Here is a 25,323-nt window from a genome sequence, read left to right on the forward strand (position 1 = left end):
ATGAAGCTTCCTAACTCTCCAGCCATGGAAAGGTTTCGTGAACCCATCTCCTGGCGAGATCGACCTCATTCCTCCTCATAGTCCCTGTAGTCAGGAGCTAGAGTTATAAGCTCTTCATCGTGTGGGTTACAGAGTTTCCCTTACGGATAACGCCCCCGGTGACTCCTAGTTTTCTTTATATTGTCTCTTTAGTCTGTGAAATGAAAGACAGGAGCAGACAGAGCACACAAAAAAAGCGCCAGTTTTATATGGGTTCCACCATGGATAAACCCAAAAATATATTTATAGCATAAAAGCAAACAATGCAAAAGTGTTTCGGAACCAGTCTGGAGATCCCCATTTAGGAACCTGGGAAATTGGGCAATTTCCCAAGGTTCCTTTTCCAACAAGTCTCAAAGGCTTGACTCTTAAGACCAACGTGAGAAGACCCATCACAACTCTCGACCACCGTGGACTTTACCATTGTCCCCTTCACTGCCAAAGGCTAACAGGGATTTTACTACTAACTTCTAAACTTTTTGGGCACGGTATGTCGGTATCATTTGGACCCTGAATGGCAGTTCTTTTAAACAAGTAGCATTATTTTGTGTGTACTTTATGGCGTCTAATGAGGCCACTGATCTTATTATTTGGACACCGTGTAGAGAAACAATTTTGGCATTGCATAGCAGCATTACTGGAGCAAGGAATGGCAGTATTATGTGTGATCTATATGGCAGCATTGTGTGGCCAATATGTGATCTTATTTCTTGGACGCTGTATGGAAATAATATTTATGCATTGTCATATTATTTGGATACTGGAAGGAAGAACTATTTAGGCATTCTGTGCGATTTATATGGTACTATTATGTGGCCACTATACCGTATTATTTGGATACTTTATAGAAATATGTTTTAGGTACTATTTGTATACTGATGTAAAAATACTTTTGGCACTACATGGCGGCTTTTTTTGGGGGGTACTCTTATTATATGGCCACTATATAATTGTACTACTTGGATACTTTAGGGAAATATTTCTTAGGTATTCTATAGCGGTATTATTTGGATACTGTATGAAGGAACAATTTTAGCACTGTATAACAGCATTATTTGGGCATTGTGTGTGAACTATATGGCAGTAATATGTGGGCACTATATGGCATTCTTATTTGGATATTTTATGGATATATTTTTAGGTATTTTATGGTGGAATGAATATTGAAAGAAGTACATTTTTGGTGTTGTAAAATGAAAATTTTTGGGAAGTGGAATTTTTTTTGGGGAACTATATGGCAATAGTAAATGGCTACTCTGTGGTATTGTAATTTGGATACTTTAAAAAAAATATTAATTAGGCACTGTATGGTGGTATGTTTTGGATACTGTATGGAGTGTCCATTTATTTTTGGCGGTATATGGTCCACTTTCCATCAAGCTGGCCCCGGCCGCCCATGAATTACCGCAGAGTTACTCGGCAGGTATTTTTGAAGAGGTCTGATATCTCGGAGACACTTAAGCACTGAGCCAACGCTTAATTCTATCGCATGGAGCTCTGCTTTTCTGAAGCCTGTCGCACCCATAAGCTTTATTGCATCTATTTAAATGTAAAACATTAGATAGAAATTAAATTGTAAGATATCACTTTAATTGCATTTTTTATTTTTTAATTTGCAATAACTCGCAAGATATTAAAATTGATCTAATATGGAGGAAACTTTAATTAAACTAAATTTAATCATAGTTTGCCGATATTAGAAAAACAGGGACTTTCCACACACCGAAACGTCCGGGGTAAAATACTCAAAATAATACAGAAGGTTTGAGTTTTCACATATTAATTGGGGCCAGGAAAAGACCACCCTAGGAAGGGCCAAGGAGTAACAGCATGTGCTGCAAGGAAATGAGAGAGTAGAGATCAAAAGTGAAAAGTCCCAATATTATCTACTGATTAATATACAGAAATAAGGCACAATAATGAGGGTCTGCGGGAATAGTGGAGCACGGTGGAGGGTCCTGCAAGTTTTGGGGCTGCATTTAAACAGATGGAGTTGGGCATCTGATCAGAATTAATGCAGTCCTCAATGCTGAGAAATCCAGGCAGATACTTATCCATCATGTAATACCATCAAGAGGCGTCCGATTGGCTCCAAATTTATTCTGCACATTTGAACAAGAATATAACTACTATAATACTGCCCCTATGTACAAGAATATAACTACTATAATACTGGCCCCTATGTACAAGAATATAACTACTATAATACTGCCCCCTATGTACAAGAATATAACTACTATAATACTGCCCCCTATGTACAAGAATATAACTACTATAATACTGCCCCCTATGTACAAGAATATAACTACTATAATACTGCCCCCTATGTACAAGAATATAACTACTATAATACTGCCCCCTATGTACAAGAATATAACTACTATAATACTGCCCCTATGTACAAGAATATAACTACTATAATACTGCTCCCTATGTACAAGAATATAACTACTATAATACTGCCCCCTATGTACAAGAATATAACTACTATAATACTGCCCCTATGTACAAGAATATAACTACTATAATACTGCCCCTATGTACAAGAATATAACTACTATAATACTGCTCCCTATGTACAAGAATATAACTACTATAATACTGCCCCCTATGTACAAGAATATAACTACTATAATACTGCCCCTATGTACAAGAATATAACTACTATAATACTGCTTCCTATGTACAAGAATATAACTACTATAATACTGCCCCTATGTGCAAGAATATAACTACTATAATACTGCTCCTATGTACAAGAATATAACTACTATAATACTGCTCCTATGTACAAGAATATAACTACTATAATACTGCCCCCTATATACAAGAATATAACTACTATTATACTGCTCCTATGTACAAGAATATAACTACTATAATACTGCTCCTATGTACAAGAATATAACTACTATAATACTGCTCCTATGTACAAGAATATAACTACTATAATACTGCCCCTTATGTACAAGAATATAACTACTACTAGATGGTGGCCCGATTCGAACGCATCGGGTATTCTAGAATAGGTATGCGGCCGACGGGGCGCAATTAGCAGAGCGGCGTTTAAATTTGGCGCCCAAATCGCTGATTGGTCGCGTTCGGCAACCGCGACCAATCAGCAAAGCGGTGTTTAAATTTGGCGGCAATATCGGTGATTGGTCGCGGGCGGCGGCTGCGACCAATCTGTGAACCGTGTTAGTGAGGACTGGAGAGCGTGTTTAAATTTGGCACCAAAATCGCTGATTAGTCGCGACCAATCAGCAGAGCGATACAGAGCGGGGTTTAAATTTGGCATCAAAATCTCTGATTGGTCGACAGCCGCGACCAATCAGCAGAGCGGTGTTTAAATTTGGCGCCAATACTGCTGATTGGTCGTGGCCGCCGACCGCGACCAATCAGCAGAGCGGGGTTTAAATTTGGCCCCCAAGTCGCTGATTAGTCGCGTCTGACGGCCGCGACCAATCAGCGATTTTGGGGCAAAATTTAAACAACGCTCTGCTGATTGGTCGCGGCCGTCAGACGCGACTAATCAGCGACTTTGGGGCCAAATTTAAACCCCGCTCTGCATCGCTCTGCTGATTGGTCGAGGTCACCGGCCGCGACCAATCAGCAGAGCGGTGTTTAAATTTGGCGCCAAAATCGCTGATTGATCGCGGGCGGCGGCCGCGACCAATCAGCGAACCGTATTAGTGAGGAATGGAGAGCGTGTTTAAATTTGGCACCAAAATCGCTGATTAGTCGCGACCGCGACCAATCAGCAAAGAGGTGTTTAAATTTGGCGACAATACTGCTGATTGGTCGCGGCCGGCGACCGCGACCAATCAGCAGAGCGATGCAGAGCGGCGTTTAAATTTGGCGCCAAAATCGCTGATTGGTCGCCGGCCGCGACCAATCATCAGAGTGAGGTTTACATTTGGCGCCAATACTGCTGATTGGTCACGGCCGACAACCGCGACCAATCAGCAGAGAGGTGTTTAAATTTGGCGCCAATCTCGCTGATTGTTCGCGGCTGGCGGCCGCGACCAATCAGCAGAGCAGGGTTTAAATTTGGCACCAATAATGCTGATGGGTCGAGGCCGGCGACCGCGACCAATCAGCAGAGTGAGGTTTAAATTTGGCCCCAATGCTGCTGATTGGTCGCGGCCGGCGACCGTGACCAATCAGCAGAGCGGTGTTTAAATTTTGCGCCAATACTGCTGGTTGATCTTGGCCAGCGACCACGATCAATCAGCAGAGCGTTGCTTAAATTTGGCGCCAATCTCGTTGATTGGTCGCGGCTGGAGTCCGCAACCAATCAGCAGAGCGTTGTTTAAATTTGGCGCAAATCTCGCTGATTGGACGCGTCCTGCGTCCACGTCCAATCAGCACAGCAGTGTTTAAATGTGGCGGCAAGATCCGTGATTGGTCGTGGGCCAAGACCACGACCAATCACCGATTTGTGCGGCAGATTTAAATAGCGGCCGCGACCAATTGGATGTCAGCGCCGCTCCCCGGTCCTCTCTTCACACCCTAGCCGCATGGATGTCAGCGGCGCTGCCTGTGCGGGTACTTCCGCTGCGAGAACCCGGGACATGAGCGGGCGCTCGCAGCAGAAGTATACCGACCCGCAGCGCCACTCCCGGGTCCTCCCTTGACACCCTAGCCGCTGATGTCCCCACAGTATCTGCATGGTGTTACAAAGGTCCGGACATTTGTGTTAAAAATCGCTGATTGGTCGCTGGCGCTGCACGCGACCAATAACCGATTTGGGCGCCAAATTTAAATATCGGCCGCGACCAATCACCGATTTGGGCGCCAAATTTAAATATCGGCCGCGACCAGTCACCGATCTTGGCTCCACATTTAAACACCGCTGTGGTGATTGGTCGCGGCCGATATTTAAATTTGGCGCCCAAATCGGTGATTGGTCGCGGGCAGCGTCGGCGACCTATCAGCACAGCGGTGTTTAAGTTTTGCGCTAAGATCAGTTGTTGGTCGGGTCCGAAGACCGCGACCAATCATCGAATCGTCTTGGTGAGGACCGGGGAGCGGCGCTGCCTGTGCGGCTACTTACGCTGCGAGAACCCGGGACATCGCGGGCGCTCGCAGCAGAAGTATCCCGACCCACAGCGCCGCTCCCCGGTTCTCCCTTCCGCATGGAGGTCAGCGGCGCCGGCGGTCCTTCCGCTGATACTGGCCGGGAGATGAGTGCCTCGCGACGCTCATCTCCCGGCTGCATCTCCGTCCCGCAGATGGGTCCGGCGGTCGGGTTCCTTCTGCTGTTGCCGGCCGGGAGATGAGCGCCTCGCGGCGCTCATCTCCCAGCTGCATCGCCGCTCAGCTCCGTCCCACAGATGAGCCGCTAACGGCCGCCATCTTTTTTTAGAAATCCCCCGGCGCTGATTGGTCGCTGTCGGACCAATGAGCGACGCGGGATTTCCTGGACAGACAGACAGACAGACGGGATAAGACGATTATATATATACATAATACTGCCTCTATGTACAAGAATATAACTACTATAATACTGCTCATATGTACAAGAATATAACTACTATAACACTGCCTCCTATGTACAAGAATATAACTACTATAATACTCCTCCTATGTACAAGAATATAACTACTATAATACTGCTCCTACGTACAAGAATATAACTACTATAATACTGCTCCTATGTACAAGAATATAACTACTATAATGCTGCTCCCTATGTACAAGAATATAACTACTATAATACTTCCCCATGTACAAGAATATAACTACTATAATACTGCCCCCTATGTACCATGTACAAGAATATAACTACTATAATACTGACCCCAATGTACAAGAATATAACTACTATAATACTGCCCCCTATGTACAAGAATATAACTACTATAATACTGCTCCCTATGTACAAGAATATAACTGCTATAATACTGCTCCTATGTGCAAGAATATAACTATTATAATACTGCCTCTATGTACAAGAATATAACTACTATAATACATCCTCCTATGTACAAGACTATAACTGCTATAATACTGCTCCTATGTGCAAGAATATAACTCCTATAATACTGCTTCTATGTACAAGAATATAACTACTATAATACTGCCCCCTATGTACAAGAATAGAACTACTATAATACTGCTTCCTATGTACAATAATATAAATTGATGTATTCTTGTACGGATGGTGGTTCTGGTGGTGTATTCATGTACTGATGATGGTTCTGGTAATGTATTCATATACTGATGGAGGGTCTGGTGATGTATTTCTGTACTGATGGTGTGTCTGGTGATGTATTTCTGTACTGATGAAAGTTGTGATGCTGCATTTCTGTACTAATGGTGGTTCTTGTGATGTATTTCTGTACTGATGGTGGTTTTGGTGATGCATTTTTGTACTGCTGGTGGTTCTGGTGATGACTTCTATTGGTTCAGATTCTGTACTCATATAACAATCCATAACTTGTAAAATTAAGTGATACAGGGCCATGATAATAACACATTTTGCCATCTGACAAGTTATGGGTTACTCCATTTTGTATTTATATTAGGCGCATTAAAGGGATTGATTAGGTTTAGGATGAAACCTGATTACAAAATGTAGCATGCCCAATCCTAACAGCTGACAGGATTCGGCTCTGCCTGCGGGTTCCAGTGATCATCAGTGATCACTCATATGCAATATTCAGTACATCTTGCTGCTTCTCGCATTATCCTGATCGCGCAGGAAAATTACTTTACTCTCAGACTATGGAAATTTACTGAAAATAGAAAGTGAGTGTGCGGGTCACAGACATATCAAATTCTATAAAAAAAAGAGAGATAAAGTAAAACAGAACATTACTGTGTCAGAGTTTACTAAACAGATGATAGCACCTATTGTATAACTGGATTAGCCGGATGGTTGAGGGAAGGGTTGTGTACAGATCTGCACAGAGTTGTTCTATAAAGGTAGCGGATTCCTGTAGCCTGAGAAAGTAATAGACTTACAGCACTGTTAGTACAAGGTATCATTTACTGATATGTAACATAGTATACTGTATCATTTACATCTATGTAGCATCAGTGGGAGGGGCTGAGGCTGAAAACAAGTCTGTGCAGCCTGCAGGGGAAGTCTCTTGTACAGCAAAAATCTGCATACACTCCCAACAGAAACATCCAAATAGAGAGACAATTTAGTGCTAGAAAATACAGTATACATCATTCTAGATTGCATCTGGTGTTCCTATGATTTAACATGAAGGAACGAATCAGATTTCAAGCGCTCTTCAAACATGGGAGCTTGCAATACCGTTTATAGCCACTATGTGATGCACAGAGGCGTGCCGTCAATGCCTACATTTTTTAGTGTTCATCAAACATGGAAGCTTGCAATACCGTTCATGGCCACTATGTGATGTATAGAGCCGTGCCGCCAATGCCTACGTTTTCTAACTCTCTTCAAACATGGGAGCTTGCAATACAGTTTATGGCCACTAGGTGATGCACAGAGCAATGTCGCCAATGCCTAAGTTTTCTAGCGCCCTTCAAACATGGTCACTTGCAATACCATTTATGGCCACTAGGTGATGCATACAGCAATGCCTACATATTTTAGTGTGCATGGAAAATGGGAGCTTGCAATACCGATCATGGCCACTATGTGATGCACAGAGCAATGCCGCCAATGCCTAAGTTTTCAAGCGTTCTTTAAACATGGGAGCTTGCAATACCGTTCATGGCCACTATGTGATGCACAGAGCAATGCCGCCAATGCCTAAGTTTTCAAGCGTTCTTTAAACATGGGAGCTTGCAATACCGTTCATGGCCACTATGTGATGCACAGAGCCGTGCCGCCAATGCCTAGGTTTTTTTAGTCCTCTTCAAACATGGAAGCTTCCAATACCGATCATGGCCACTATGTGATGCATGGAGCCGGGCCACCAGTGTGACACTACCACTTCAATTATGGGTTGATTTCCAAATCACCCTTTTTCACTTTTTTGCCCTGTTCCCATCATAAAGATGGAGGGTTCTCAAAATACTACAAAATAGTGCACCTCATAGGTGGGTGCCCAGTTAAAGGTTTTGACTAGCTTCATTGTAGCAGATATTGCAACCATAATTACTTAGGTCACTTCCGTCATTTCCCCCAATCCCAAAGAGGAGATCCAGGGATAGTGATCTTCTGAGAAGATCACATTGTTGATTTTTGAGATCTTGGACTACTACTAATTTCCAGAATGAATGGGTTTTTTTACAGAAGGATCAATGTTTTGCAGAACTAAGACATTCCTGTTTCTGGAAATACAGTACAACACCACATTCGAAGCAAAGATCCACCAAGTCCTCACCAGCGTGATCTAACCTACATACATGTGTCATGTGTGAAGACCAACATGGAGTTAAGTTGGATTTATCAACTAATAGATAAGAAAAAGATTGATCTGTTTATAGAACTCTTTTATTATGGAGATCTCTAATTTCATCAGTGAGATCTTCACACAAGGATCTATGAAGAATCAGAAGATCATTTAAGGTATGAAAGATAAAAAGAACAAAACCTCGAGATGGAGGCTACCAGAAAAATAGGAGACCTTCCAGACTAGGTGGAAAATCTCCTGGGCAAGGCAGAATCCTACAGGAACCTACTGAAAAGCAGCAGTCCCCGAAAGTTTTCCATGTCTCTGCAATACTGTTACTAATCTGTCCTAGATCCAGAGCGGTGTACTGCTTCCTCCTCCTGAGGCTGGATCTCTTAGTTCTTAGGCATATTGGGTTGCCATGTTCTTATGAGCTGGTTCAGATGGTGGATCACTGCCTGAATATTCAGGTAGCTCATCTGTGGCCTTCTCTACAGTCCTTAATGGTAAATGCTACTCACCCCCACTTGCTAGCTAGCTTAGACACAGTCCTTTCGGCCAGACTGCACCGTTTCTTCTTCCTCTTAATTCTTTGCTCTACCTGCATGTGTCTGACATCTTCTGCTGGGTAACAGGAATCTTTTATGCTCTCTGTACACTATGAGGGGCATGCATGTGCATCACTTGCAGTGAGTCTTGTGAACTACCCTACTCTGCTACATCAGTAGGCTCTGCTATACTGCCACACTGAGCCACTTAATAAACCTAGTATTACTACATCGCTTTGCTATTCTACATCAATCAACTCTGTTATTTATCTTCCTTTGAGCCTGCTGGCTCAACCTGCTCTGCTACATCGTTAAGCTCTGCTTTCTTTACCACATACCACTGTTTCGCACAGGACTCTGAGACATAATATACTCTACCTCACTGCTAAGACTACTCTGTTGTGCCACTACGTTGACTTTGCGTCACCACTGCCTATCTGCTGAGCCTCTGACTTCCTACTACTCTACCCTTATAGCTGTCCTCCATCCTCTACTGTTTCAACCTGACAGCCCTTAATGGTAAATGCTACTCATCCCCACTTGCTAGCTAGCTTAGACACAGTCCTTTTGGCTGGACTGCACAGCTTCTTCCTCCTCTGAATTCTTTGCTCTACCTACATGTGTCTGACCTCTGCTGCTGGGTAACAGGAATCTTTTATGCTCTCTGTATACTATGAGGGGCATGTATGTGCATCACTTTTCAGTGAGTCTCATGAACTACCCTACTCTGCTACATCGCTAAGCTCTGCTACATTGCCACAAATTGCTCGGCTATTCTACATCGATCAACTCTGTTACTCATCTTCCATTGAACCTGCTGGCTCACCCTGCTCTGCTACATCACTGGGCTCTTCTTTCTTTACCACATACCACTGTTTCGCACAGGACTCTGTGACCTAATCTTCTCTACCTCACTGCTAAGACTACTCTGTTGTGCCACTAAGTTGACTTTGCATCATCAGTGTCCATCTGCTGAGCCCCCGACTTCCTACTTCTCTACTCTTCCAGCTGCCCTCCATCCTCTACTAACTCTGCTGTTCCAACCTGTCCAAAGTCATCTGTCCATGCTGCATCACAAATGCTTATATGGACCAAGGCTTTCTAAGCACCACATCACCATGTAAGATATATTATCAGACTGAATCTTTGGCATCTAGATGCAAATTTAGGGGGATGGAATATGAGTGTGTTAAAGGGACATATCAGTAAGGTCAATGGGTTATTTGTGACTGATCCCATAAGAAATAGGTTCTCGTAGCGAGTGATCACCTCCAATTGACGATGACCCCAGCAGGACCAATGGGGCTTAGTCTTGTATCAGACCCTTTGCTGGACCAGTCTGATATGGCCAATTAGAACCTCATTCTATAGTTTTCTGTAGGCTCCAATTATGATGCCCCTAAACGACAGAGAGTGTAAATTTTTGTGCAACCTTGCACCTATAAACACATCTCATTGCAAATATAAGACCTGTTTAACAAAGCATAAAAAAGCAAGAAAACATCCATCACAAATTCTGGAATAATAATGTTCCAAACCGTAACAAAAAAAAAAAAAACACAACATCCGATCAGTCATTTATCAATTACGAGAAGAAAACGCTGAATTTTGTGCCGGCAGCGGTGGAGCTTGATGAAGACCTTTGCTTGGTCATATAATCAATGGCTTTCTAGTCCTCGTATTGGATCTGTAGGATCCACATAAGTGAAAAGAACTTTCCGAGAAACAAACTGGACTCAGAACTTACCCGTTAGATTTCCGGAACGTCAGATGAACTCATGGGAACGAAGCTGCTCGAGAAATTAACTCGGAGGGAAAAGGTGAGATGGTGAAGCAGCAGGAAGAAGCTCATTGATCTCCCATTGACGGGCTCTAAATGAACTGCTGCGGCAGGAGGTTCTGCATCAATTACCGAGATCTATGGAAGGAAATGAAGAGAAATAGGATAAGACACGCGTTTCTGGTAACGTCAAAATACTCAATTACATTAAACAATTAAGTGCACTGAGTCAGTATTGACCGGTGTATGCCCCGACCAACTGGGGCGCTCAATTCTTGAAGGCTCAACCATCGAGAAGTGAATATTATTTTTATTGTACATTCAATAATGCAGATGAAACTTGCTTTTGATGTGTTATTAGGACGTTCCTGGATGCAGAGAACCCTACCCAGTTGTCGTTATTGAGAGGCCGAAGAGCTCATCTGATCGCTCCGGTCCTTAGACTTTTATCTCGGCTTTTTATATTGAAGGTGGGTCAACCTTTTTTTTTTTTTATAAAAGATGATGTGGTTCTTTGCTCCGTTTAGGAGTGTGGATATAATGGCCCTTGGCGGCAGAGCGGCTCTCCACTCAGGAATGGTGTATGTTGCAGACGCACACTTAACAGACCAAGGATTTTACAGACAGGGAGGCAAAGTGCTTAGTGGTTATGGTTATTAAGCCTTGAACAGAGGTAGACAACTGGTACACAGCAATAGACTGAGAACCGCCACATTTTACCTTATTGCTGCTTGCAACAGGCTGCTGGCAATCTCATCAGCAGCACCTCCTTCTCCCTGGCAAAGTTCTGTCACAATGTAGCACAGCAAACAAAGTCAATGTTCTGAGAGCTGGGAAGGGGAATACCTCTTAGCAGGTCCAACACCATCTAGCTTTCAGTCTGCGTTACTAATTCAATATAGACTGAGAATTTTCTCTGAAGTTCTAGTAACGAGGCAGTAATATATATTTGTAAACTTTTAATGTCATGACTTATTCATACTCATATAAGGCTACATTCACATTGGCATCGGAGTCTCTGTTAAAGTGACTTCCATCGAAATGGTAATCAAACGGACTTCATTAAAATTAATAGGGTCCCTCCATTACCATAATGGGATACATATATTTCTTAAGGGAGATCCTTGTTTCTGTTCCTAAGACGGAGCAGAAAAACAAAAGTTAAGGTGCTAGTGTGAATCCAACCCTATAGACATTTTTTGCGAAAAACATTTTTTTTAATTTGTTAAATATTACCAAGGTTTTTTTTTTTTTCAAATGGTCGATGAAGTAAAAATGGGCTAAATAGACAAATTTCAAATAACTTAATATATTTTTTTATATATTTTTATAGAAATTTGACTAAATCCATTAAAAATCCCTCCAAAATGTCGTCCACTAGGTGTCTCTCTTTTGTCTGGCTGTCTACTGCCTGTTGTCAAGTATAATCGGTCTCTCTTTTGTCTGGCTGTCTACTGCCTGTTGTCAAGTATAATCGGTCTCTCTTTTGTCTGGCTGTCTACTGCCTGTTGTCAAGTATAATCGGTCTCTCTTTTGTCTGGCTGTCTACTGCCTGTTGTCAAGTATAATCGGTCTCTCTTTTGTCTGGCTGTCTACAGCCTGTTGTCAAGGATAATCGGTCTCTCTTTTGTCTGGCTGTCTACTGCCTGTTGTCAAGTATAATCGGTCTCTACCTGCAGAGACGCCAAGATGGATTGTAGGACAAGGAAGGAGGGTGGTTATTTAGTTTCTCCTCGTCAGTAAAACTGCATAAAGTCAAAAAAGAGAGATGGGCTTTTATTTCATGGCAGATCAGACACTGTGAGGGAGGGCACTAAAGAAAAGGATGTTCCAGCATCTATAAGGCTGGCAAGAATGCAGATATGTTATAAATGAACATTCGAAAAAAAAAAAAAAATAGACCATGGGAATCTGGACAGTTCTTGGACTCATGAAGCGACCTCATGACCCCTTATTTAGCATTCGGGATCCATTGGCTTGTCACAAGAGCTGACTCCTCTGTCGGGGCTAATAGTATCTCCACAAAGTCCATATTGTCAAAAGATTGTGCTTCAATTTCACTTGTGAAGGAAGGGCCAAGGTAATGAAAATTCAAACAGAAATGGTCACCATGACCATGAGGACCTGAACAAGTCCTGATGGTGGCTTCAAAACATTCCCACACTAGATTCAGCAGGATCATTGTTGATAAAGGTACAGGAAGACACTGGTAAAAATGTAAAGTCAGATTTATTTATTTTTTCTAAATCCATAAATGTTGCCTCTCTTTCTTATGCCGCCTTAGGCGAGTGCCTGGACCTGACCCTTGTCCTGCTCTACTGACAATAAAGGTAATATTACATCCACATCAAGTAATGGCAAATCACTCAGATAGGGCGTCATTCATACAGTAAGTCTGCAGGTAATCCCACCCGATCATGAGGATCAAGGGGCGGAGACACTGTGTTCAATAAAATTTAACTGTTCAGAGCCTGGAAGACAATGTATGATGTATAGTGAAAAATAAAGGGGCCGCGGTTCTCAGCAGGTAAGAAAGGCGAGACGTGAACTGCTCCCCCGACATTCATTCTCTCTCCAACCTCCAAGCAATATTATTATTCAATTTTCCTTCTTATTATTCATTTCTAAAAGAAAAAAAACACATTAATATTCACCTTCTGGAATAAAAACGCGTTTCGCTTGATATGTGAGATTCAGTCTGGAAGGAAGAAGACTGCGAATATAAAGACTCCCACTGGACGTGCGCGGCATAATGTCTTCCCCTGTCCATCAGATGGCTGCAATGTGGTCAGAAAGATGATGGATCGGGATCAAATCCTTACAGGGAAAGTAACAACAGAACACGACTATAGGCTAAAGCAGGCTTATGTGTTCAATGTATTTCTTAAAAATGTTGGTGAGGTTTCTGTTTTTTTCACCTCACAATCTGTATTCAGAATAAAAATGAGAAATATTGCAGTTTTCACACCGGTCACTGGGGCTTTCTTAGAGAAACAGGATTACAATGACTGATAACACCTCTATATACAGTAGATAACACAGGATCCACCATTCACAATAGGTAATGTCACAGCTCACCTCCTCCTCCTCCTGTACAATGACTGATAACACCTCTATATACAGTAGATAACACAGGATCCACCATTCACAATAGGGGATGTCACAGCTCACCACCTCCTCCTCCTGTACAATGACTGATAACACCTCTATATACAGTAGATAACACAGGATCCACTATTCACAATAGGTGATGTCACAGCTCACCTCCTCCTCCTCCTATACAATGACTGATAACACCTCTATATACAGTACATAACACAGGATCCTCCATTCACCATCGGTGATGTCACAGCTCACCTCCTCCTCCTGTACAATGACTGATAACACCTCTATATACAGTAGATAACACAGGATCCTCCATTCACCATCGGTGATGTCACAGCTCACCTCCTCCTCCTGTACAATGAATGATAACACTTCTACATACAGTAGATAACACAGGATCCACCATTCACAATAGGTGATATCACAGCTCACCTCCTCCTCCTGTACAATGACTGATAACTCCTCTATATACAGTAGAAAACACAGGATCCACCATTCACAATAGGTGATGTCACAGCTCACCTCCTCCTCTTGTACAATGACTGATAACACCTCTATATACAGTAGATAACACAGGATCCTCCATTCACCATCGGTGATGTCACAGCTCACCTCCTCCTCCTGTACAATGAATGATAACACTTCTACATACAGTAGATAACACAGGATCCACCATTCACAATAGATATCACAGCTCACCTCCTCCTCCTGTACAATGACTGATAACTCCTCTATATACAGTAGATAACACAGGATCCACCATTCACAATAGGTGATATCACAGCTCACCTCCTCCTCCTCCTGTACAATGACTGATAACACCTCTATATACAGTAGATAACACAGGATCCACCATTCACAATAGGTGATATCACAGCTCACCTCCTCCTCCTGTACAATGACTGATATCACCTCTATATACAGTAGATAACACAGGATCCACCATTCACAATAGGTGATGTCACAGCTCACCTCCTCCTCCTCCTGTACAATGACTGATAACACCTCTATATACAGTAGATAACACAGGATCCACCATTCACAATAGCTGATGTCACAGCTCACCTCCTCCTCCTCCTGTACAATGACTGATAACACCTCTATATACAGTAGATAACACAGGATCCACCATTCACAACATGTGAAACAAATACACTTTTTTTTAAATACATTTAACATAAATACCTGATTGAATCAGTCTGGCATTTTCTGATGACCCGCTCCCATTAAGGCCTCCAGGACACAGCACATTGTTTTCATTTTTTCTGCATTCCAAGTTTTTTTTTCAGAAATTTTACAAAAAAGGCCCAAAAATGTAGACGAAAAAGGTTTTCTTCAATTTCAAGTGTAATCATTTGTAAGAGATATTTTTGTATACCTTTATGTGCCTCTTCTTTTATTCTTATAGTTGTGATGATTACATTTATACCAAATAATGTTTTCAGACTATTATATCTATAAATTCATCCATGTATTTTATCTTTAATAGGGAAATTTTATGATTCTAAAATTGAATGTGAGCGGACTTTACTTTGGAGACCACAGCGTAAATGTAAAACAATAAACCTTTCTAAAGTCCATTATTTGCATGACCACATACCTCAATGTAAACGCATATGGCTATAGGTTAGCCCTTGGCCCTCAAGTTGTTATGGGTTTTTTTCCGTTCGTGGCATCAAATATTAAAAATTGAAAAGTTATAGATTGCTATGATATATTTTGTATTAGTTTTTGTCTTTTGTATATAACTACTTTGTTTCCCTAACCCTACAAACAGCCCTAACCCTAGTCCTCACCCTATCCCCAACTCTCGTCCTAACCCTAAACCTAGCCCTAGACATGGCCATAATACTAACCCTACACCTTGCCCTAACCCTAGTCCTCAACCAATCCCCAACTCTCATCCTAACCCTCGCCCGCACCCTAGACCTAGCCCTAACTCTCATCCTAACCCTACATCTAGCCCTAACTCTTGTCCTAACCATATTCCTAGACACAGCCATAACACAAGCCCTAACCCTACAGCTTTCCCTACCTCTAGTCCTAACCCTACATCTAACCCTATACCAAGCCCTAACTCTCACCCTACCCCTAGCCTTAACTCTCATCCAAACCCTACATCAAGTCCTAACTCTCATCCTAACCATACCCCTATACCTAACCATACCCCTAACCTTACACCAAGCCCTAACTCTCGTCCTAACCGTACATCTAGCCCTAACCCTACACCAAGCCCTAACTTTCGTCCTAACCCTAGCTCTAACCCAACACGTAGCCTTAACTCTCATCCTAACCCTACATCAAGCTCTAACTCTCTCATCCTAACCCTACCCCTATACATAACCATAACCCTACACCTAGTCCTAACTCTCGTCCTAACCCTATATCTAGCCCTAACACTACACCAAGCCTAACTCTCGTCCTAACCATAAACCTACACCTAGCCCTAACTCTCGTCCTAACCCTAGCCCTAACCATACACCTAGCCTTAACTCTCGTCCTAATCCTACATTAAGCTCTAACTCTCATCCTAACCATACCCCTATACATAACCATAACCCTAACCTTACACCAAGCACTAACTCTCGTCCTAACCCTAGCCATAACTATCATTCTAACCCTAGCCCTAACCCTACACCTAGCCTTAACTCTCATCCTAACCCTACATCAAACCCTAACTCTCATCCTAACCCTACCAGGGCTGACTACCTCAGCCAGTGGCACCCCCGCTTTTGGCGGGCCCCTACAGAGAGAAGGTAGCGACAAGCTTAGGAAGTTAGCAGTCCATCGAGGTACAAGGCCAGGAGATCCGAGGGTCCCACCCTGGCCTCTCTGAGAGTTTCTATGGGGCCAGATGACCGGTGGGTCCCAATCTGGCTTCTCCGAATGTCTCCATGGGTTGCAAGCGACCGGTGGGTCCCTATTGACAACCCTAAACAACATATCCATGGGGCCAGGTGACTTCTTTGTTCCAACCTGGTCTCCCCAAAATGTATCCATGTCTCTCTGATGGTCAATGGAGCAGATCTGTATCTTTCCAGTCGGGCCGATACCCTTAGACTAGAATCATGTAGAATACAAATCTGTGTTTCTTTGGGTGCCATGCTATCCATCTACTTTCCTGAAGGATGTCTCTCATTCTCTTTGTAAAGTCTTTCTGATGCTCCATTATTTTCTGTCCCAAGTCTGACTGCTACAGAAACACATGTCCATTCTGCTTCTCTGGGCTCAGCTCCCTGAATGGCCGAACTGCTCCCACCCCCCCCCCCGCCCACCAAAGCTAAGTGTGCATTAGTGGAGGTATCTTTCTCAGGTTGAACGCATCACCTGGGTCTACATGTCAGACTCCCTGTGGTGAAGGCTCTGCCGGATCTTCTTTCAACACTTACACAATGTACCTAGACTAGACGATTTTTGAACAGTGGTTAGAGACCCCTGAGATACTAATGAGATTAGTGGAATGCTGGACACTTTACAAGTTAAATTAGTGTACACAAACTGACGAGCAAGCAGAACATTAATAAAACACAGCCAGCGATCTCTAATTAAGGTATTTCTCTTGGATTAACAAATCTAATCGTCTGGCTAATTAAGATTTTAGGCTGTATCGTCACAATAACGATAACCCTACACCTAGCCCTAACTCTCGTCCAAACCCTACACCAAGCCTAACTCTCGTCCTAACCCTACACCAAGCCTAACTCTCGTCCTAATCCTAGCCCTAAACATAATCCTAACCCTACCGTTAACCCTAACTCTTACCCCAATCCTATATCTAACACTAGTCCTAACCCTACACCTAGCCTTAACTCTCGTCCTAACCCTACATCAAGCCCTAACTCTCATTCTAACCCTACCCCTATACAAAACCATAACCCTACACCTAGCCCTAACCATACACCAAGCCCTAACTCTCATCCTAACCCTAGCCCTAAACATAACCCTAACCCTACTGTTAACCCTAACTCTTACCCCAATCCTATATCTAACCTTATTAATGTGATTTTCTTGCTTTTTTACAGACGTGCTGCAGAATAAATCTCATTAATGGCCACCGTGAAAATGCATATTTGCTTCATTAAGGGTTTAAAGTGGAAAACTTAAAATCTCTCTCCAGTCCTAATGATTAATGCAATGTGCGGGTGATGGCGGCGACTTTTAGACTTGAGTTCAGATTTTGAATTTGAAGGAGATTTTGGTATCGGAATTTGGAAAATTGTCCCCCCCTCTTCCCATCCAATAAGCGGTGGCAGGATATTTTGGCAACCACTCATGAGAAGAAAAGAAACGATGATATAGGGTTAAAAAAAAAAAAGCCATATATTCTGATATTTGTTGTGGTTGACTCTGTTGAGATCCATGATGGAAAATTTTTGCTGCTGACTCAGTGGCTTCTGTCATTCCTGCACTTCGGGACTATTTCTGGTCTCACTTGTCAAATAAATGCAAACAATGAATGTAAATGAACCATCCTGACATCTCAAAAATTTAGAAAGTTATGTAACAATGCAGGTAACCGAGAAAAGAGAGCAAAAACAGGACGACACGCACGAATGGAGGAAAGTATCGGACACACAACTTCGTCATTGAATTCTGGTTTCTCATCCAGTCCCATTGCCCCCCGGTTTATAATATTCTGCCCCCCGTGCCCCCATTCACCCCTCACCATTGAGAAGTGGATGGAACTTATACGGTTAAGAGGACGAAGAAGTAAAAAAGTTGCGGCTCTAAAGGGAACAAGAAACAAAGGTGCAAAAAAACGACATTTGCTGCGGAGGGAAGAAGAAGAGTAACATTTCTTTACTTTTTGGGGGAGAGCACTTTAGGACCATCTTGGCCAACCAGCCCCCCACTAACACAATACATAGTGGGGTACGTTGCACCTTTCGCCAGCACTTTCCCCAATGTAGCCTGCTTGGCCGTCCGTCTTTGCTGGAGGAGTTCTGTCCGAGCAGTTAGTCATCATCATGAGAAGACTTTACCCTGGACGATTTCCCATCGAGGCGCAGGCTATTGTATGGGTAAAGCATTCTCCCCCGCGTTATTGCATACAGTATCGCCTTCTTTATGAGTCATTAGCTTATCTGGAGAACACTTTGCATATGTGACTCACGTCGTTATCAAGACTTTAAATGGCTTTTAGTAACTTTATGAGTTTGTCGGTAAAGTGGAATCTTTCAGCCGCGGAGAATTCTTGACATTTTTCTTCTAGATGTTTTGCATTGAGCAAACCAGATCTACAAGTCCTGGAGCCGAGTGCTGTAAATCAGATACATATATACCTAGGACAAGGACATATGTTCACCCATAGTAATGTCATCTGCTCCCATTGTACATACATCATTGTACGTAGCAAACCGGGCATCTACTGTAGAGCCCTAGAGGGGGCGCAATTGACCACCCTCTACGCTATGTGATCCCAACAATCCAGATCAAATTAGCAAACATTAGACACTTTCCTTTACATGCAAAATTGCAGGAGAGACAATATATCTGCGGTTCCTGCCTGACTGATAATGAAATCTAAAGCAGTGATGCATAAGAAAGAGGGAACCCCAGATTAGAATATAGGGAGAACGTAAAGGCATGGAGCAAAACGCAAACGTTCAGTGATAAAGGCATGGAGCAAAATGCAAACGTTCAGTGATAAAGGCATGGAGCAAAACGCAAAGGTTCAGTGGTAAAGGCATGGAGCAAAACGCAAACGTTCAGTGATAAAGGCATGGAGCAAAACGCAAAGGTTCAGTGGTAAAGGCATGGAGCAAATCGCAAATGTTCAGTGGTAAAGGCATGGAGCAAAAAGCAAACGTTCAGTGGTAAAGGCATGGAGCAAAACGCAAAGGTTCAGTGGTAAAGGCATGGAGCAAATCGCAAACGTTCAGTGGTAAAGGCATGGAGCAAAACGCAAACGTTCAGTGATAAAGGCATGGAGCAAAACGCAAAGGTTCAGTGGTAAAGGCATGGAGCAAAACGCAAACGTTCAGTGATAAAGGCATGGAGCAAAACGCAAAGGTTCAGTGGTAAAGGCATGGAGCAAAACGCAAACGTTCAGTGGTAAAGGCATGGAGCAAAACGCAAACGTTCAGTGATAAAGGCATGGAGCAAAACGCAAAGGTTCAGTGGTAAAGGCATGGAGCAAATCGCAAATGTTCAGTGGTAAAGGCATGGAGCAAAAAGCAAACGTTCAGTGGTAAAGGCATGGAGCAAAACGCAAAGGTTCAGTGGTAAAGGCATGGAGCAAATCGCAAACGTTCAGTGGTAAAGGCATGGAGCAAAACGCAAACGTTCAGTGGTAAAGGCATGGAGCAAAACGCAAAGGTTCAGTGGTAAAGGCATGGAGCAAATCGCAAATGTTCAGTGGTAAAGGCATGGAGCAAAACGCAAAGGTTCAGTGATAAAGGCATGGAGCAAAACGCAAAGGTTCAGTGGTAAAGGCATGGAGCAAATCGCAAACGTTCAGTGGTAAAGGCATGGAGCAAAACGCAAACGTTCAGTGGTAAAGGCATGGAGCAAAACGCAAAGGTTCAGTGATAAAGGCATGGAGCAAAACGCAAACGTTCAGTGGTAAAGGCATGGAGCAAATCGCAAACGTTCAGTGGTAAAGGCATGGAGCAAAACGCAAACGTTCAGTGATAAAGGCATGGAGCAAAACGCAAACGTTCAGTGGTAAAGGCATGGAGCAAAACGCAAACGTTCAGTGATAAAGGCATGGAGCAAAACGCAAACGTTCAGTGGTAAAGGCATGGAGCAAAACGCAAACGTTCAGTGGTAAAGGCATGGAGCAAAACGCAAACGTTCAGTGGTAAATGCATGGAGCAAAACGCAAACGTTCAGTGGTAAAGGCATGGAGCAAAACGCAAACGTTCAGTGATAAAGGCATGGAGCAAAACGCAAACGTTCAGTGGTAAAGGCATGGAGCAAAACGCAAACGTTCAGTGGTAAAGGCATGGAGCAAAACGCAAACGTTCAGTGGTAAAGGCATGGAGCAAAACGCAAACGTTCAGTGGTAAAGGCATGGAGCAAAACGCAAACGTTCAGTGGTAAAGGCATGGAGCAAAACGCAAACGTTCAGTGGTAAAGGCATGGAGCAAAACGCAAACGTTCAGTGGCAAAGGCATGGAGCAAAACGCAAACGTTCAGTGGCAAAGGCATGGAGCAAAACGCAAAGGTTTAGTGGTAAAGGCATGGTGCAAAATGCAAACATTCAGTGGTAAAGGCATGGAGCAAAACGCAAACATTCAGTGATAAAGGCATGGAGCAAAACGCAAATGTTCAGTGATAAAGGCATGGAGCAAAACGCAAAGGTTCAGTGGTAAAGGCATGGAGCAAAACGCAAACATTCAGTGATAAAGGCATGGAGCAAAACGCAAACGTTCAGTGGTAAAGGCATGGAGCAAATCGCAAACGTTCAGTGGTAAAGGCATGGAGCAAAACGCAAACGTTCAGTGATAAAGGCATGGAGCAAAACGCAAACGTTCAGTGATAAAGGCATGGAGCAAAACGCAAACGTTCAGTGGTAAAGGCATGGAGCAAAACGCAAACGTTCAGTGATAAAGGCATGGAGCAAAACGCAAACGTTCAGTGGTAAAGGCATGGAGCAAAACGCAAACGTTCAGTGATAAAGGCATGGAGCAAAATGCAAACATTCAGTGATAAAGGCATGGAGCAAAAAGCAAACGTTCAGTGATAAAGGCTTCACTCCAAACACAGACTTTACATTTGGAGGTTTTCTCTCTACGGCTGGATGTATGGATTAGTGCAGGAGCCGCATATGTTGTGCCAAGAACGAGATTGGATTAAAACATGAAAAACTTTCGTAAACAAAACCTTTGGGAAAAATGTCCTATTCTTTCTGCCTCTAGAATCCTCTCCAGTACTCTGTGCTAAATATATGGCGCCCGCGCAGTGTCATCACTGTCATGTAAATGTAACCTTAGGGGCATTCTTACCTTAAGATTAGAGGGGTGGAAAGCGCAGTACAAAAGCCCTGAGCACATTACTGTATCATAGCTATTCACTTGCTGCTAAAAACACTACCTCCATTATACAAGAACTAATACTGCCCCCTATGTACAAGATTATAACTGCTATAATACTGCTCCTGTGTACAAGAATATAACTACTATAATACTGCCCCTATGTACAAGATTATAACTGCTATAATACTGCCCCTATGTACAAGAATATAACTACTCTAATACTGCTCCCTATGTACAAGAATATAACTACTATAATACTGCCTCCTATGTACAAGAATATAACTACTATAATACTGCCCCCTATGTACAAGAATATAACTACTATAATACTGCTCCTGTGTACAAGAATATAACTACTATAATACTGCCCCTATGTACAAGATTATAACTACTATAATACTGCTCCTATGTACAAGAATATAACTACTATAATATTGCCCCCTATGTACAAGAATGTAACTACTATGATACTGCCCCATGTACAAGAATATAACTACTAGAATACTGCTCCCTATGTACAAGGATATAACTACTATAATACTGCCCCTATGTACAAGAATATAACTACTATAATACTGCCCCCTATGTACAAGAATATAACTACTATAATACTGCTCCTATGTACAAGAATATAACTACTATAATATTGCCCCCTATGTACAAGAATATAACTACTATGATACTGCCCCATGTACAAGAATATAACTACTATAATACTGCTCCTATGTACAAGAATATAACTACTATAATACTGCTCCTATGTACAAGAATATAACTACTATAATACTGCCCCCTATGTACAAGAATATAACTACTATAATACTGCTTCCTATGTACAAGAATATAACTACTATAATACTGCTCCTATGTACAAGAATATAACTACTATAATACTGCTCCTATGTACAAGAATATAACTACTATAATACTGCTCCAATGTACAAGAATATAACTACTATAATACTGCCCCCTATGTACAAGAATATAACTAGTATAATACTTCTCCTATGTACAGGAATATAACTAGTATAATACTGCTCCTATGTACAAGAATATACAGTTATATGAAAAAGTTTGGGCACCCCTATTAATCTTAATGTTTTATAAAAATTGGTGTTTTTGCAACAGCTATTTCAGTTTGATATATGTAATAACTGTTGGACACAGTAATGTTTCTGCCTTGAAATGAGGTTTATTGTACTAACAGAAAATGTGCAATCTGCATTCAAACAAAATTTGACAGGTGCATAAGTATGGGCACCCTTACCATTTTCTTGTTTTAAATACTCCTACCTACTTTTTACTGACTTACTAAAGCACTTTTTTGGGTTTTGTAACCTCATTGAGCTTTGAACTTCATAGCCAGGTGTATGCAATCATGAGAAAAGCTACTTAAAGTGGCCACTTGCAAGTTGTTCTCCTGTTTGAATCTCCTCTGAAGAGTGGCATCATGGGCTCCTCAAAACAACTGTCAAATGATCTGAAAACAAAGATTATTCAACATAGTTGTTCAGGGGAAGGATACAAAAAGCCGTCTCAGAGATTTAACCTGTCAGTTTCCACTGTGAGGAACATAGTAAGGAAATGGAAGAACACAGGGACAGTTCTTGTTAAGGCCAGAAGTGGCAGGCCAAGAAAAACATCAGAAAGGCAGAGAAGAAGAATGGTGAGATCAGTCAAGGACAATCCTCAGACCACCTCCAGAGAGCTGCAGCATCAACTTGCTGCAGATGGTGTCACTGTGCATCGGTCAACTATACAATGCACTTTGCACAAGGAGAAGCTGTATTGGAGAGTGATGCGAAAGAAGCCGTTTCTGCAAGCACGCCACAAACAGAGTCGGCTGAGGTATGCAAAAGCACATTTGGAGAAGCCAATTTCTTTTTGGAAGAAGGTCCTGTGGACTGATGAAACCAAGATGGAGTTGTTTGGTCATACAAAAAGGCGTTATGCATGGCGGCAAAAAAACACAGCATTCCAAGAAAAACACTTGCTACCCACAGTAAAATTTGGTGGAGGTTCCATCATGCTTTGGGGCTGTGTGGCCAATGCCAGCACCGGGAATCTTGTTAAAGTTGAGGGACGCATGGATTCCACTCAGTATCAGCAGATTCTTGACAATAATGTTCAAGAATCAGTGATAAAGTTGAAGTTACGCAGGGGATGGATCTTTCAGCAAGACAATGATTCTAAACACCGCTCCAATTCTACTCAGGCATTCATGCAGAGGAACAATTACAATGTTCTGGAATGGCCATCCCAGTCCCCAGACCTGAATATCATTGAACATCTGTGGGATCATTTGAAGAGGGCTGTCCATGCTCGGCGACCATCAAACTTAACTGAACTGGAATTGTTTGTAAAGAGGAATGGTCAAAAATACCTTCATCCAGGATCCAGGAACTCATTAAAAGCTACAGGAAGCGACTAGAGGCTGTTATTTTTGCAAAAGGAGGATCTACTAAATATTAATGTCACTTTTCTGGTGAGGTGCCCATACTTATGCACCTGTCAAATTTTGTTTGAATGCAGATTGCACATTTTCTGTTAGTACAATAAACCTCATTTCAAGGCAGAAACATTACTGTGTCCAACAGTTATTACATATATCAAACTGAAAGAACTGCTGCAAAAACACCAATTTTTATAAAACATTAAGCTTAAGATTAATAGGGGTGCCCAAACTTTTTCATATAACTGTAACTACTATAATACTGCTCCTATGTAGAAGAATATAACTACTATAATACTGCCCCTATGTACAAGAATATAACTACTATAATACTGCTTCTATATACAATAATATAACTACTATAATACTGCTCCTATGTACAAGAATATAACTACTATAATACTGCCCCCTATGTACAAGAATATAACTACTATAATACTGCCCTCTATGTACAAGAATATAACTACTATAATACTGCTCCTATGTACAAGAATATAACTACTATAATACTGCCCCTATGTACAAGAATATAACTACTATAATACTGCTCCTATGTACAAGAATATAACTACTATAATCCTGCCCCTATGTACAAGAATATAACTACTATAATACAGCACCCTATGTACAAGAATATAACTACTATAATACTGCCCCTATGTACAAGAATATAACTACTATAATACTGCCCCTATGTACAAGAATATAACTACTATAATACTGCCCCTATGTACAAGAATATAACTACTATAATATTGCTCCTATATACAAGAATATAACTACTATAATACTGCCCCTATGTACAAGAATATAACTACTATAATACTACCCCTATGTACAAGAATATAACTACTATAATACTGCCCCTATGTACAAGAATATAACTACTATAATACTGCACCCTATGTACAAGAAAATAACTACTATAATACTACTCCTATGTACAAGAATATAACTACTATAATACTGCTCCTATGTACAAGAATATAACTACTATAATACTGCTCCTATATACAAGAATATAACTACTATAATACTGCCCCCTATGTACAAGAATATAACTACTATAATACTGCCCTCTATGTACAAGAATATAACT

General features: G+C 41.9%; 1 protein-coding gene across 1 annotated transcript in view; it reads right to left on the bottom strand.

Moving 5' to 3' along the window:
* Positions 1-25,323, bottom strand: part of NCOA1 (nuclear receptor coactivator 1) — a 503,045-nt gene that overhangs the window by 361,908 nt on the left and 115,814 nt on the right. Inside the window, exon 2 of the mRNA XM_073673858.1 lies at positions 10,656-10,826. The gene's annotated coding sequence lies outside the window, so the exon portion shown is untranslated. The remainder of the gene's footprint in view (positions 1-10,655; positions 10,827-25,323) is intronic.

The sequence above is a fragment of the Phyllobates terribilis genome, unplaced genomic scaffold, assembly GCF_046119375.1.
Source record: "Phyllobates terribilis strain yellow unplaced genomic scaffold, ASM4611937v1 Scaffold_3__8_contigs__length_932513732, whole genome shotgun sequence".
NCBI lineage: Eukaryota > Metazoa > Chordata > Amphibia > Anura > Dendrobatidae > Phyllobates > Phyllobates terribilis.